Raw genomic sequence first — 13,108 nt, 5'->3', positions numbered from 1 at the left:
TCCGGTGGTACATGTTTTTGAGAAAAAAAAAAAGTATTTACTGAAGAGACCTTGGTAAAATATACAGTCATTCCGCATGCATGGATTTATGTAAAATTTTCATTCAAAAAGTGACATACATACAGGGTTATTCACTAACGTGAGAATCGGCAGTAATTCAAAGTGAGTTTTAAATTTAAGGCGAAGAAAACCAAACTTAAAAAACTGAATTATTATTATTATTTTATTATTTGTATAGCGCCATCACATTTCGTAGCGCTGTACATTGGATGGACTAACAGACATGTCATTTTAACCAGACAATTGGACATACAGGAACAGAGAGGTGGTGGGCCCTGCTCAATGAGCTTACATTCTAGAGGATTGACTTGGAGATTTTTTTTAAAATTTCATTTCATTTCTATTTTGACTTACATTTTGAAATTCTATTTGATTGCCCAGTAATTCTTATTTTAGTACATTTTCCCAATAGTGACATATAATATTTTGGAAACTGGACTGTGAAACTGGACTCGCCACTTGTGCCTGGAGAGGATTGCTTGCCAGCCTCTTGCCCTGTGACTATGGCCCTGGGATGTATTGCCCTTCTAGGAACTGATTTGGGCATGTTGTATTGTATTATGCTGCTACTGGCCCTTTAAAAACCATCTGGGGACATACTGTGGAGTTACTGGGTGGCCACCATTTCATGTATCAGAGGCACATGGTGAGAACAATGGATGAAGCACATGGTGAGAACAATGGATGGCGGCCATTTTAACTCACAGACACTGTTGTGAGTTTTCTACACGGTGCCATCTCGCCGGTATTTGGTGCACAAAGACATCGTGCAGTAGTTTTAAACTATACAACAGGGGACACATTATACAGTAATTATTTTTCATATAGCCTGTATATGTTCTGCGGAATCTGCATTAAACTGTATCTTCCAAACTACTGAACGGATCTGGGTGAATTTTGGATATGTGGTTCACCCAGATCCCCCGGTTTTTTTTATGGGGTTATTGCATGTTTTGGGGTCCCTGTGATATGTTTTATAAAACTGTATTTCTCTGTCTGTGATAATTATATTACCCATTGTGTTCAGTAATCATATCACAGGCAGAGGGGAGGATTTTGTGTGGGAGTGTCTGTGTGTATTGTACGGATTGATTGGTTGTTCTGTAAAACCCTGTGGGCAGTACTATGTTTGTGGATTGGGAATAAAAGAGGCTGTATGTGCCAGTACAGTCAGTTCTGCTTGACCTCAAAACGAAGTGTCGTCTCGTTATTGGGGGAATTGGACTGTATGCTGATTGCCAGGAGTGTAAGCTGATTGTATGCTTTTCCTGTTCAGCTGTTTACAGCATTCATATGCTTGAGAGCATTCGTATGCTTCTCCGGTTCGGTGGTTGTGGTGTCTGCTGCAGTGCTTGGAGTCCTCAGGAAGCGCAAGCATCCTTCAACGGAGGTACCCAGTCGGGGTGCCCGTCGATCCGTTACACGGACAGTTAAAATTTAAGGCCAAATAGCCGTATTGGATGCAGAACTTTTTTCAATATTCACGTTTGAATATTTTGCTCTTAAATTTAAAATTCATATTCACTAGTTGAAGAAGTAAATTTTTAATTGCTTGGTTTATAAACACTTCACCTCCCACATAGGGGTTTAACCCCTTAAGGACACATGAATTGTGTGACATGTCATGATTCCCTTTTATTCCAGAAGTTTGGTCATTAAGGGGTTAAAAGCCAGTTCCTCGTTTAAAATAAAGTCCTTGGGACCCCTCTCTTGCTTGTGTGGGAGAAAAGACCCACTCGCCTCTCACGATTGAAAGGTGCTCTTGAGAATCCATAACATGTTTATAATAATGAAGTGATATAATCTGTCATTACGCTGAGTCACTTTTTACCTCACCAAGGTCCAATCAAATGTTTCCCATAGTAAAGCATTTGGTTATACTGATTTCCAGGCTCAGAGAACACTTTGAGCCAAGGAGCGGATGGAGTGTGGGGAGGACATTGGTTTGGCTTTAAATATAAAAATATGACAAGTGTAGAATGAATCTAGGGAGGTGGGTAGGGCTTTGAGGGATCACAGGAGGGAGGTAATATAAAAGCCTCCCCTTGCAGTCCGTGTTGTGAGTGCACCTGTAAAGGGAAGCTTGTATGTCCCCTCCCGAAGTGACATGGAAGCTGATTATGTCAGTCACCAGAGTGCAGTGCATGTACATAGGCAGTCTAAAACAGAGTGCCGGGGGTGCAACTAGACCTTGGCACAACATTGCAGATATCCGCATGTGCAGGAAGCAGAAAGGCTGCACATAGATATTGCTTGCTCCATGATCACTTCTAAAAACACAAGTGGTCATCCTTCGAAGAATTACATCAAATTTCTCCTTTAAGTAGTAAAGATTACTTTAGGTACGTGCAGTTACAAGATATCGCACATCAAGACAAAGTTAAAAAGAGACAAATGCTCCTTACCCTGGACGTTTGCCACGAACTCCTGGAGGAGTGTAGAAGCTGGCCTCCTGCCCACCGAATATGGGCCATATACATTGTGCCAAACTCACTATTTTCCTTTCTGTTCACAAGACATTTCCCTCTGATTTCTGATACCTGTTGGCAGTTATGTGGCCAATGTGTAACTTATCTGATCGTGCCTGGTGGTGGTGCCATTTTGGAAGGAGATGGGGACCTATTGGCTATCTGTCTTCTCCTTAAACCCTTGGCTATTTCTTCTATCTTGCCCTCTGGGAGGTTTTTCAAGAAGAGCACAAAAACATTTCAGCAAAATATCATTGGCTGCTAGGAGTGCCTTGCCTGCATTGTGGTTTGGTAATTCTGTTCCAACCAATCAAGGAGGTTTGGGCCAAAATCCAAGACCATCATTTCATAAATCATTTGACCGCATTGGTTTAGAACACACTTCCATCATCCCAAAAAAATATGGACTTCATGGAGGAACTACACTTCCTCATTGCAGTTTGAGTGTACATCTCTAATGCAACCTTGTCACAGCAGTGGGTTTTCCCCCCTTATCTTTTGCGTAGCCCTATATTCTTCTCCTATCCTTGGATTTGTCACTCCTTAGATTAAACTAAATGTAGGCAACTGGTACTGTTTGTGTCATCTTGCAATCTGTACTGTCTACATTGCACGATTCATAAATAAAGAATTTAAAAACAGAACTGGTCATGGAGTCTGGAGTAACTCTTTAAATGGAGTCTCTATTTATTTTGTTTCTAAGCATCCTTTTTGCTAAAGCCTGAGATTTGTTTTTCATGACATTACAATGCTGGACACAAGTTACTGAAAAGCGGGGGGCGGGGCCTGACCGCTGAGCCGAGCGGACGCAAGCAGCAACAGCTCCTGAGCAAACGGACAAAAACTCGCAGAATCTGCCAAAATCAATACCCAATCCGGGCCCTTGAACGCTGCTACCGAGCTGGGGACATCGAGATCTACCCATCGACACCTCAAACGCGGATACCCCGCTCGGCACCAACATGCGGCCTACTCACATGGGCGGCACGGGAGAGACGGCCGCTCTCCCACCGCTTCCATACCCGGCTGACACACTGCTGAGCCCACGTTCCCCCCCCTATGGACCGGCGGGGGTTATCCCGGTCCACATTCCACAGGACCCTAAAAGCCTCCGCGACTACCTGCATCCCTTACTCAGCCACCAAGATGGCGGCTGCAGACCAGGCTGCTGGGCCTACACTCACCCAAACTTTACTGGCGCGACAGGCAAGCGGGATCCCCCAAGAGGACCGCATAACAGCAGCCTTCGACCATTTCTGGACACAGCTGTGGGCCACACTGGCTCGGAACCAGGCGACTACAACAGTCTCTCCACTACCCACTACCTTGCCTGCACACAAACCGGCTCCCATACGCACAACTATGCCACAGACCGGTGCGAAGCAGCAGAGGAGAATGAAGGCTATGCCCAGACCACGCATTCAACACAGCCAGCCTGGGTCCCGACATGCCATGAGACCCCCCACACACTGCCACCCGCTATCCAAGCCGAAGCGACACACTCGGAGAGCCTACGCTCAGCCCGCGGCCAGCGGAGCTGGGAGGATGACACAACGCATCGGCCACCCAAGGACACGTTGTCAGGGTACCTGTGGTCTCTACCTCCGAAAGAGGTAGAGACTTAGCTGTTCCTCCATCCAGACGGTCTGATGGCTCCCTTCCCCGCGGTCTATCCGGTCATGCTAGGCCGGCCGCGAGGGAGTGACTGCCTTTTACAGCATCTAGGCAGGAAGTAGTCATCAGGACACTCCCCCGGAACAACCTGTCAGTCAATGGCTGCAGGACCAATCAGGACGCCTTGGAGGCGTGGTTACTGCTCTGAACAGGGTATTTAACAGAGCTTCTTTCATTAGCTCATTGCCCTGTCGTGGTTCTAGCTTGTTCTAGTCACTCAGTGCTTGTGTATTCTATTATCCCTTTTGGTTTTGACCCGGCTTGTTTACCTTACTCTGCTTATCTCTGTTACCCTTGATTCGGCTTGTCTCTCGCTTACCTGTCTTCTGTTACCCTCGACCTCGGCTTGTCTTTGACCATTCTATACTGTACTACTTACGTTAGTCCGGCCATTCTAAGGTCCGGTATACGTATCTGGCTACTGTTTGTACTCTGCGTGTTGGATCCCTGTCCCGATCCTGACACACGTACAGCCGCTACTGATACCCAGAAGGTCTATACCCCCTGCATCGAGAGTACAGGGTGTGACACTAGCCTACAGATCTACGTTGGGAGCGAAGAGGCCGACTTGCCGCCAAGCCCAGACCCCCTCCACTTGAGGTACTCACGGAAGACTGGGGGGCGGTGGTAGAGCCCCACCAGCTCACTTGACCGACGACATCAAGGCTCCAAGGGACTCTTTGGACAGCACATCGCTCCTGCCAACTATGGGAGTTGGCTGACTTTCGCTGCTGCACTGCGGGTGGGACTGCTGCCATGCCACCACGTCTATGCAGCTACAGTGGACTCTGCCTTGTATTCTTGTTTTGTGGTGGCCCCCTGACTTAAGGTACCATTGAGAGCTGGCTGACATGTGTGCCATGCAGTAGTAGCAATCAAAGGCTCACGTATAATAGGATGTAACCTAAACTGCAGCCTTAAGAAATACCCAAAATGTTACCAACAAGTGTTGTTTAGATGCGATATGATATAATGCTATCCTAACCGTTTTTATGTCTAGCTAGCCATGCAAGCTGCAAAACGTATACCTAGTTAGTTAATTCTCTTTCGACAGCTCCTGTACCGAGTGATAGGTATCAGACTCGACTGAATAGCTTAAGTTACAATATACTGAACCTAGCCTGCCTAAAATATAAAATTGTGCCTGTTATTCTTATACCCCGCATGTTACGCGACGGAATGCCTGAGGACTGCTTTCGGGGCACCTCAGACCTGCTTGTACCACTCTTATGCACTGAAAAAATAAAGAATTAAAAAAAAAACAAAGTTACTGAAAAGCATACAAAATCTGCGTCACCATTGTTTTTGTGGTTTTTTTTTAATGTTTGATTGTGTGCTTTTTTTTTTTGCTGCCATTGCTTAAATAAATCAAGTTTTTTCCTTACATAGGAAACTCAGAGTCCCAGACTCCTTAAAGTCAGGGGAGTCTGTAAATAAATGAATCTAATCATATAGGGAACAACACTGTGATCTGGCAATCTAATTATACAAACTACATGGATGCACAATAATGAGATAAGAGCTATCGTACAAATAAACGATTCACAGTAATTTGACTTTAAAAAATGTGCCAAGACAATGTTATTGTTTTACACAGCTGTGCAAGAACATGCTTATTATAAGCAGCGAAGAAAAGCAGTTCTTTCTAAAAAAAAAACTAAAAATTCTATCCATGAGCACATAAAGACTCTAGTGTTTGTAGAAAGGATGCAAAATTACCATAAAATCTGAAACAAATAATGATTGGTTATATCAATAAAAATATAATTCTGAATATAAAATGTTGCCACTGTGTAATTTATACCACCAGAGAATTATACTGTTTGCAGGGGACAAATGTAAGGGGTATCTACTCACCTTCAGCTCCTCATTCCTTGGTGAGCACAAAATGCGAGTCTATTGAAGATTTGTACATCATGAGATGTTCCATAGATCATATACATGTATACATGTGCAAAGAGATGCCACATGTTCTGCCTGATGTTGGATGAGAAGATTCATCTATGAAGGCTGACGGGAAAAGGTCAAGGCAAGGCAGCATGAAATGAATTCATATTCTGGTTTTGCCGTATTTTGCACTGCCCAATGCTTACATTCACCAAAATAAGAATTCAAAGTAAATGATATCAAGTTAAAGGACCACAAAAGGCACTTCATCTCAATCTATTCGAAAGCAATGGATTGGCTGAGATCGTCAATCTTGATGATCTTAGCCAAGGAGGCGGGACAAAGATGTCAAGATTGGTGCAAGGGAGAAAAGGTGAGTAAAAGTACTTTGGACAGGAGGGGGATGGGGTGGGGACCTAGACTATTAACAGAGAACTATAGCGTTACAATATAGGGTTCTTTACTAAATTGAGAATTGAGAGTGAATTCAAAGGGAATTTCAAATTTAAGGCCAGTAGCTGAAACTGAAAGCATAGTAGAGACTTTTTCCCGTTTGGCTATTTTGACCTTAAATTTGAAGTTCTCTTTGAATTCTCACCGAAAGTGTTTTTTTACATACATCTCTAGACGCTGTCTATCTGGCAGCCACTAAAGGTGCTACCACCTCCAGAACAATTTTGGTTCTTCGATCAAATGCTGTTCATAGATAGCATTAGATAGGAGGAGTGTGGCGTTTTGCAGCACATAATTATCTCGGCCCCAGTGCTTCTCTATGAAAAGAATTTCAGAAAATGTCAGCAGACTTACTGACTAAGATGGAGGCGTTGCAGGCAGCTGCAGCAGAGGTGTCTTGACACTGGAAACGAGGTATAAACAATTATTTAACTTAACTTTTTACCAGCAATGCGTGATGGACAGAGGTTACAACAATAGAAAGGTACTTATAGCCCCCCCAAAAAATATCATTTTTATTTTCAGCTGAACTGAAGGCATAGCCGACTTTGAGACCTTTTACAGTTTTGGCCTTAAATTTTAAATTCACTTTGAAATCTCTTTTTACGGAATAAGTACAATGTGAGTGTTACAATTTGTTTTTTATTTGACTGTTAAGTGAATAATCCCTAATATCTTTATGAAAAGTATAACAGATCAACTTCAATTCTTAGTAATAAAATATACTTTACTGTCTACTTGTTACGTCTGTCTTTTCCATCTGCGACCTGAACTGTCCTTCATAAGTGACGTTGCTATGCCTTGTTCACCATCCCTACTGATATACTAATCAGAAGAAGATTTGTAAGTATTTTCTTTTTAAATGCCGCATTTGTGGATATATATATCCAGGGTGGTGCAAGAATTTTGGGGTACACAGGTGAAGCATCTTCACCTATGTTCCTCTTAACCCGCCTTTTGTTTCTTATCCCCTTTTTTTAAAAGACTTACTCCTTTTAGTGTATCTTATCCCCTATTTTTCCCCATTGTGCGTCTTAAACCTCCCTTATGTATCTCTTACAACCCCCCTTTGTGTGTCTTACTCCCCCCAGCCCCTTTGTGTCTTTTACTATTCCTAGCTCCTTTTTTTTTTCACCCCAACCTGTCATTGTCCCCGCAGCCTGTGTCTCTTTTTAGTCTTCTACAGCCCCTCTATGTCCCTTTCCTCCCCAGCCCCTTTGTATTCTCACCCCCAGGCCCTTCTGTGTGTCTCTTTCACTCCCAGCTCCCCTGTGCATCTTTCTCCCCTCTCATGTCCCTCTGTGTTTCTTTCTCCCCACTCAGGCCCCCCTCTCTCTCCCCTCCATGTCCCTTAGTGTTCCTCTCCCCTCCCCTCCATGTCATTTTGTGGTCTTCTCCACTTCCTGTCCCTTAATGGTCCTCTCCCCTCCCTTTTTACTGTCCATCAGTGGTCCTTTTCCCCTATCTTCCCTGTCCCTTAGTGTTCCTCTCCCCCCATCCCCCTTAGTTTTCCTCTCCAATCTCCTCCCTGTCCCTTAGTGTTCCACTCCCCCCCTCCCTTAGTCCTCTCCCCTCCCTTCCCTGTCTCTTCGTAGTCCCCCCACTCCCCTTAGTGTTCCTCTCCACCCCACCCCTTACCTCTCTTTTAGTGATCCCCCCTCCTCCACTGAGTGTTTCTCTCTCTACCCCCCACACCCCTCAGCGGTCTGCTCCCCTCTCTCCCCGGTATGCATCATTACCTTTCTTGTAATGTGGCCAAGAGGAGTAGAGCGCACCGCTGTACAGTAGCTTCAATTTCCTGTATGTCCTGCACCGCGGTGTGCTCCCCTATGCTCTGCTCGGCCACGCTACACTGAGTGACTGGTAGGAGGGAGCACTGTGCCAGTGCGCCCTTAAGCGGCTGCCTGCGCCGCCATATGGATGCGCCAGTCCTGTATACACCTCAGACATACATGACTCATCTGCTCTAACAGGATCTCTGATGTCACCTACTCCCTTTCCGTTAGGCCTTCAAATGCCAGATGCCCTCAAAGACAGGGCCTCTGTATTGTCCTGTCTTCGAGGGCTGTGATTGGTTAACAGCATCAGGAACTGAGGTCACACCTCTTTAAAGAGTTTGTTGTCACCCAAATAGGTGTATCTGAATGTTTAAGGTGTTGAACATCACATGAGATCTAAATGCAGACATACAAACTCTCCCGGATATTCTGGGAGTCTCGCGCATATTAACTGCGGCTCCTGGACCCCCACGAGTTCTCTATAATATCCCAGTAACAGATTTTTTTTTTTGAGAGCGAGACTTAAATTGTCATTTCTAATTAGATATGAGGGGCTGGGAGAATTGGGGGGAGAAATGAAGGGATGGGAGATTTTGGGGGAAGATATGAGCGGCTGGAAGAATTGGGGGAAGTTATGGGGGGCTGGGAAATATTGGGGAAAGATATGGAGTGCAGGGAGACTTGGGGGAAGATATGAAAGACTAGGAGAATAAGAGAAAGATATGAGGGGTTGGGAGATACGGATAGAATGAGGGGTGTGAGATATTGGTGCCCCTATCTCTCCCACTAGAGTGTCTATCACCTCACATGCAGTCCTTATACCCTACTACAGCCCCTAATACACCACATACCCTCCACTATAGCCCATATTCCCTGACTACAGTCCGTACCCCCAACTACAGTCCGTACCCCCCACTACAGTCCCTATCCCCCAATTGCAGCCATATACCTACTTCAGTCCCTAAGCCCCTACTACGACACCTATCCTGCACTACATTTTCTCACGCCCCACTTACAGCTCATACCCTGCACTGCAGCCCTATCACCCCACTACGACCCACCACCAGTGCCACCTCCTGAGATTGCTGGAGGGAGAGGGGGCAGTAGCTGGTGAAACCACCTCCCTGAAATTAGTTTTTGCATGTTGGGAAGTCTGTAAATGAATACATTGGGTTACATAGCTAGGGTCCAAAAAGTCAAGGGACAGAGTCTAGATTCCCGACATCTTTAAACTTGACTAGCTCCCACTGCTGACAGCTGATAACAAGTGACTGGAGAAGTAAATACTAGAGGCAAAATTGCTCAACTGTGTATTTTTTGCAAACACCACAACATCGTCAAAGGAACTTTTATAAAGGTTTTAGCACGCAAGTGTATTTCCTAAAAATGCATGGTCTCCATATGTATTCGATTTCTCAACAGGTTTCCATTTTTATCTCTGAGCTCAGTTTGCTGCTTGTTGAAACGGTACCTTTAAATCAATGTGTTGTTCCACATGTAGATGATTGGAGGGTGTATTCACAGACATCCTACACTGAAAGTGAATTTAGAAGCATGTTCCAAAAAGGTCTCAGTGAGTCTTTATTTCAGTACAAGGGCCCCTTAGTATACAGCGGCCTCAGGAAAAAAAATACTCCTTGCATAGGGCTGCTGTTTCCGCCAGTGGGATTTGGAGCAAACAGCAGTAATGTAAACATAAAGGGAATGCAGCCTCTGGCTGCTCTGTGTAAGGGTAAATGAGACCCAGATGATGTGAGCCTCATAACAGGACACTCCAGAGTTGGGAGTTGCAAGATGTACTGCTGTTTCTTACACAGCCCCAGGACATTGAAACTAATTATGTGAGACAGTAGCTAGGCGTAGCCACATCAACTTGTGCAAGACATTGAGATGCTCTGTACAGTGCAGTAAGTGGTGACTCTCACAGGTAAGTGGGCAGGTATCTGACTCATGCAGTGTGTGGGGTTATCTTGCATGCCTTTAGAGTTAGGTCATGATGAAACCAAGATTAAAATCAGATTTCAAGTGGACACTGGTAATAACTGTTCTTGTGCATGATGTGTCATAAAAGTATCTTCTGGATGTTTGCATTCACATACAGGTTTATTCACTAAGGTGAGAATTCAAATTGAATTTCAAATTTAAGATCAAAATAGCTGAACTAGAAAAATTCAACAAATCCTGCCTTAAATTTGAAATGTGCTTTGAATTCTTACATTAGTAATTAAAATCAATAGTCTTGAAGGTCTTACAGTCTGTGGGGGTTTATTCGCTAAACAATTAATTCTGCTGAGTTTAAAACTGAAATGTAAAGACTAGGGCGAACACAGCCATATTGGAATAAAACAGCTGAAACAGAATTTTTAAATGTTATTAAAAAAAAATAAAAAAAATTAATGTTGCAGTTCTGTCTACAGTGCCACAGTTTGTTTAGCGAATAAAAGAAAAGGTAGGTGTCATGTATCTGCTGATACATAGCTGTATATAGTAACTTTATCGCTGCCTCAGAACTGTGATAAGACATATGTTTGTACTGTACTCATAAATGATATCATATTTAAATAGAATTTTAAGATCCCAAAAAGAAAAAGATGAAGAATTGTATTCACTTAAAAAGTGTCAGATCCGAACAGTAGCTTACCAGTAGATATGGTAGAGGCTTTTTAGAAAGGAAATTAGCAGACCATAGCATCTTTCTAGTGTTTCTGTGCATAAACAACCCATGATGTATTACATTTTTGGTACTTTATTGTATAGGAGGTTACACAGGATGCACATTTGTCCTTTGCTTATCTTTTTATTGCTATGTTCTCACTAGCCTTATGTGAACTGGTCAATAACTTGTGATCTGACTGCAGATATTTGTAACTCTTTGCCTTGTGATTAAACGTTATCATTGTGTCAGTTGTGTGCTATCCTTGGCTTTCATCTCATTTCCCAGTTATAGATATACGCTATCTGCTTCTAATCAGATGTCCGATTGTTTCTTATAATCTTTGCAGCCCTGCCCAGAGTGTCATGTGTTCTCAAATAGAGAAGTGAAAACTGACAACTTGACACAAAACTCAGGGAGTCTTCTTTCGCAAACAATCCTGCGGTAAGAATGCATGTTCAAGGACTTACTAAAATTAATTTGATATGTCTAACTGTGCACGCCTGCTATAGATACAAGTACAATAAATACAATGTTAGGTGTTCTAACACAATTATTTGGCCATTTACACTTTTGTGATCAATGTCGGATATTTAATATCTGTGTTACCTTAAAATAGTTTTAATGAGTTTTATATGCATTTTATCATTATTATTATTATTATTGGTATTTATATAGTGCCAACTTATTCAGTAGAGCTTTACAATATTAAAAAATGGTGAAATAATTTAACAATAAATGAGACAATTACAAAATGTTACAGGAATCTTTTAATGCTGTCAGTTCTGTGTCTGTATTAATAATAATAATAATAATAATAATAATAATAGCTGTATGTATGGGTATTCGTAGTGCTGGCTGGTTTATTCTTGCTTGTGTTTCTGTGGCTGTCGGTGTGCCAGAACTTTATTATTGTTAAAGTCCCCCCTTCCCCCTGTAGCCTGCATGAGCTCCACACCTCCAGGATGCTTTGGGCTGCAAATGGGAAACATCTGGGTAGCGGCTGCCCTAGCCGGGCTCTGATTGGCTGAAAGAAAAGAGAAGGGGGGGGGGGGGCCAGGGCTGGCGCTTTAACTCGTGACGTCACGAGGCCGAGGCCGTTCTGTGCTGCGGGTACCTGAGGGCACCCAGAGCTGGAGCAGCAACCGGGGCAGGAGGGACCAGGCGGGGGATCAGCACAAGGTGAGAGCCCGGGGATCGGGCCTGGTGGGTGACTGTGTGTAATAGGGTGACAATGGCACGCTCTGCCCTCAGGCTTTCCTGTGAGGAGCCCAGGCTGTCTGGCAGACACTGCACTAGACATGGGCAGTGAGTGTTTTGGGGGGAGAGAGACTGTGTGTGCTGGGGGTGTGGTTATGGTAGGTAGAGAGGGGGAGGAGGGGGGCCTATTGTGTGTAAAAGACATGTGGACATGCTTAATATCAATAATGGAACATGAAGTGCTTACCTAGACCTTGTATATCTCAGGTCAGTGATGGCAAATCTTGCCAGCCCAAATAATAATGATCTGTATGTATCTGGAAGCTCAGCAAGCCTATAGGTTAGCTGGGCATTTTGGGAAATGTCGTTTTCTGGTGTTTTGCTGCCAAGGATGGCCATTCCTGCTTGAGGTCCTTACCTTGTCCCTGACTCATCATTTCAGATTTTGCCACTGTCCTTAGGTGCATAGGATATTGTCAAAACAGATCCACTGTCCTACATTGTGTCCTGTTTATCGCATCATATCAGTGTAATAGGGCCTAAACCTAGGGTGTTTTACTAAATCCAGATTATATATCTGCAATACACAGTCGAAATTCAATTTAAAGAAGGCCTGGGTGGCATGTTACCTGTGTCTCTCTTTTAGATCCAGGTCGAAGCAAAACTGTTTTTATATTCATAGCTACATTGTAACATAAATGTTAAATTTGAATGCACTGGGTATTTACTATTATTTGAACCTACAAACAGAGTTTATAACCCACATGAAAACTGTCTTCTTTCCATAATCCAGCCTAAAATACTTTAAATTCCAGCCACAGTAGGGCAAAAGAGTCAAAATTCTGCTCTGAATGTTGGTGTAATTCTTTTATTTAAATATTTCTAAAATGTTAAAGCCACTTTAGTACAATTGACTTGACTTATTTGTTTGAAGA

At 43.5% G+C, this 13,108-nt stretch overlaps 1 protein-coding gene across 2 annotated transcripts in view; it reads left to right on the top strand.

Moving 5' to 3' along the window:
- The first annotated feature begins 10,082 nt into the window (after nt 1–10,082).
- The window catches only part of LOC134567661 (nck-associated protein 5-like), a 92,467-nt gene continuing 89,441 nt past the window's right edge, over nt 10,083–13,108 (top strand). Inside the window, exons 1-2 of one of the 2 annotated variants that reach the window (XM_063426047.1) lie at nt 10,083–10,247; nt 11,323–11,417. The gene's annotated coding sequence lies outside the window, so the exon portion shown is untranslated. Of the gene's footprint in view, nt 10,248–11,322; nt 11,418–12,063; nt 12,156–13,108 lie in introns of those variants that run through there. The other variant, XM_063426049.1, reaches the window with a different exon arrangement.

This window comes from Pelobates fuscus, chromosome 1 (genome assembly GCF_036172605.1).
Source record: "Pelobates fuscus isolate aPelFus1 chromosome 1, aPelFus1.pri, whole genome shotgun sequence".
In the NCBI taxonomy this organism is placed as follows: domain Eukaryota; kingdom Metazoa; phylum Chordata; class Amphibia; order Anura; family Pelobatidae; genus Pelobates; species Pelobates fuscus.
This window is presented reverse-complemented; position numbering and strand designations above follow the sequence as displayed.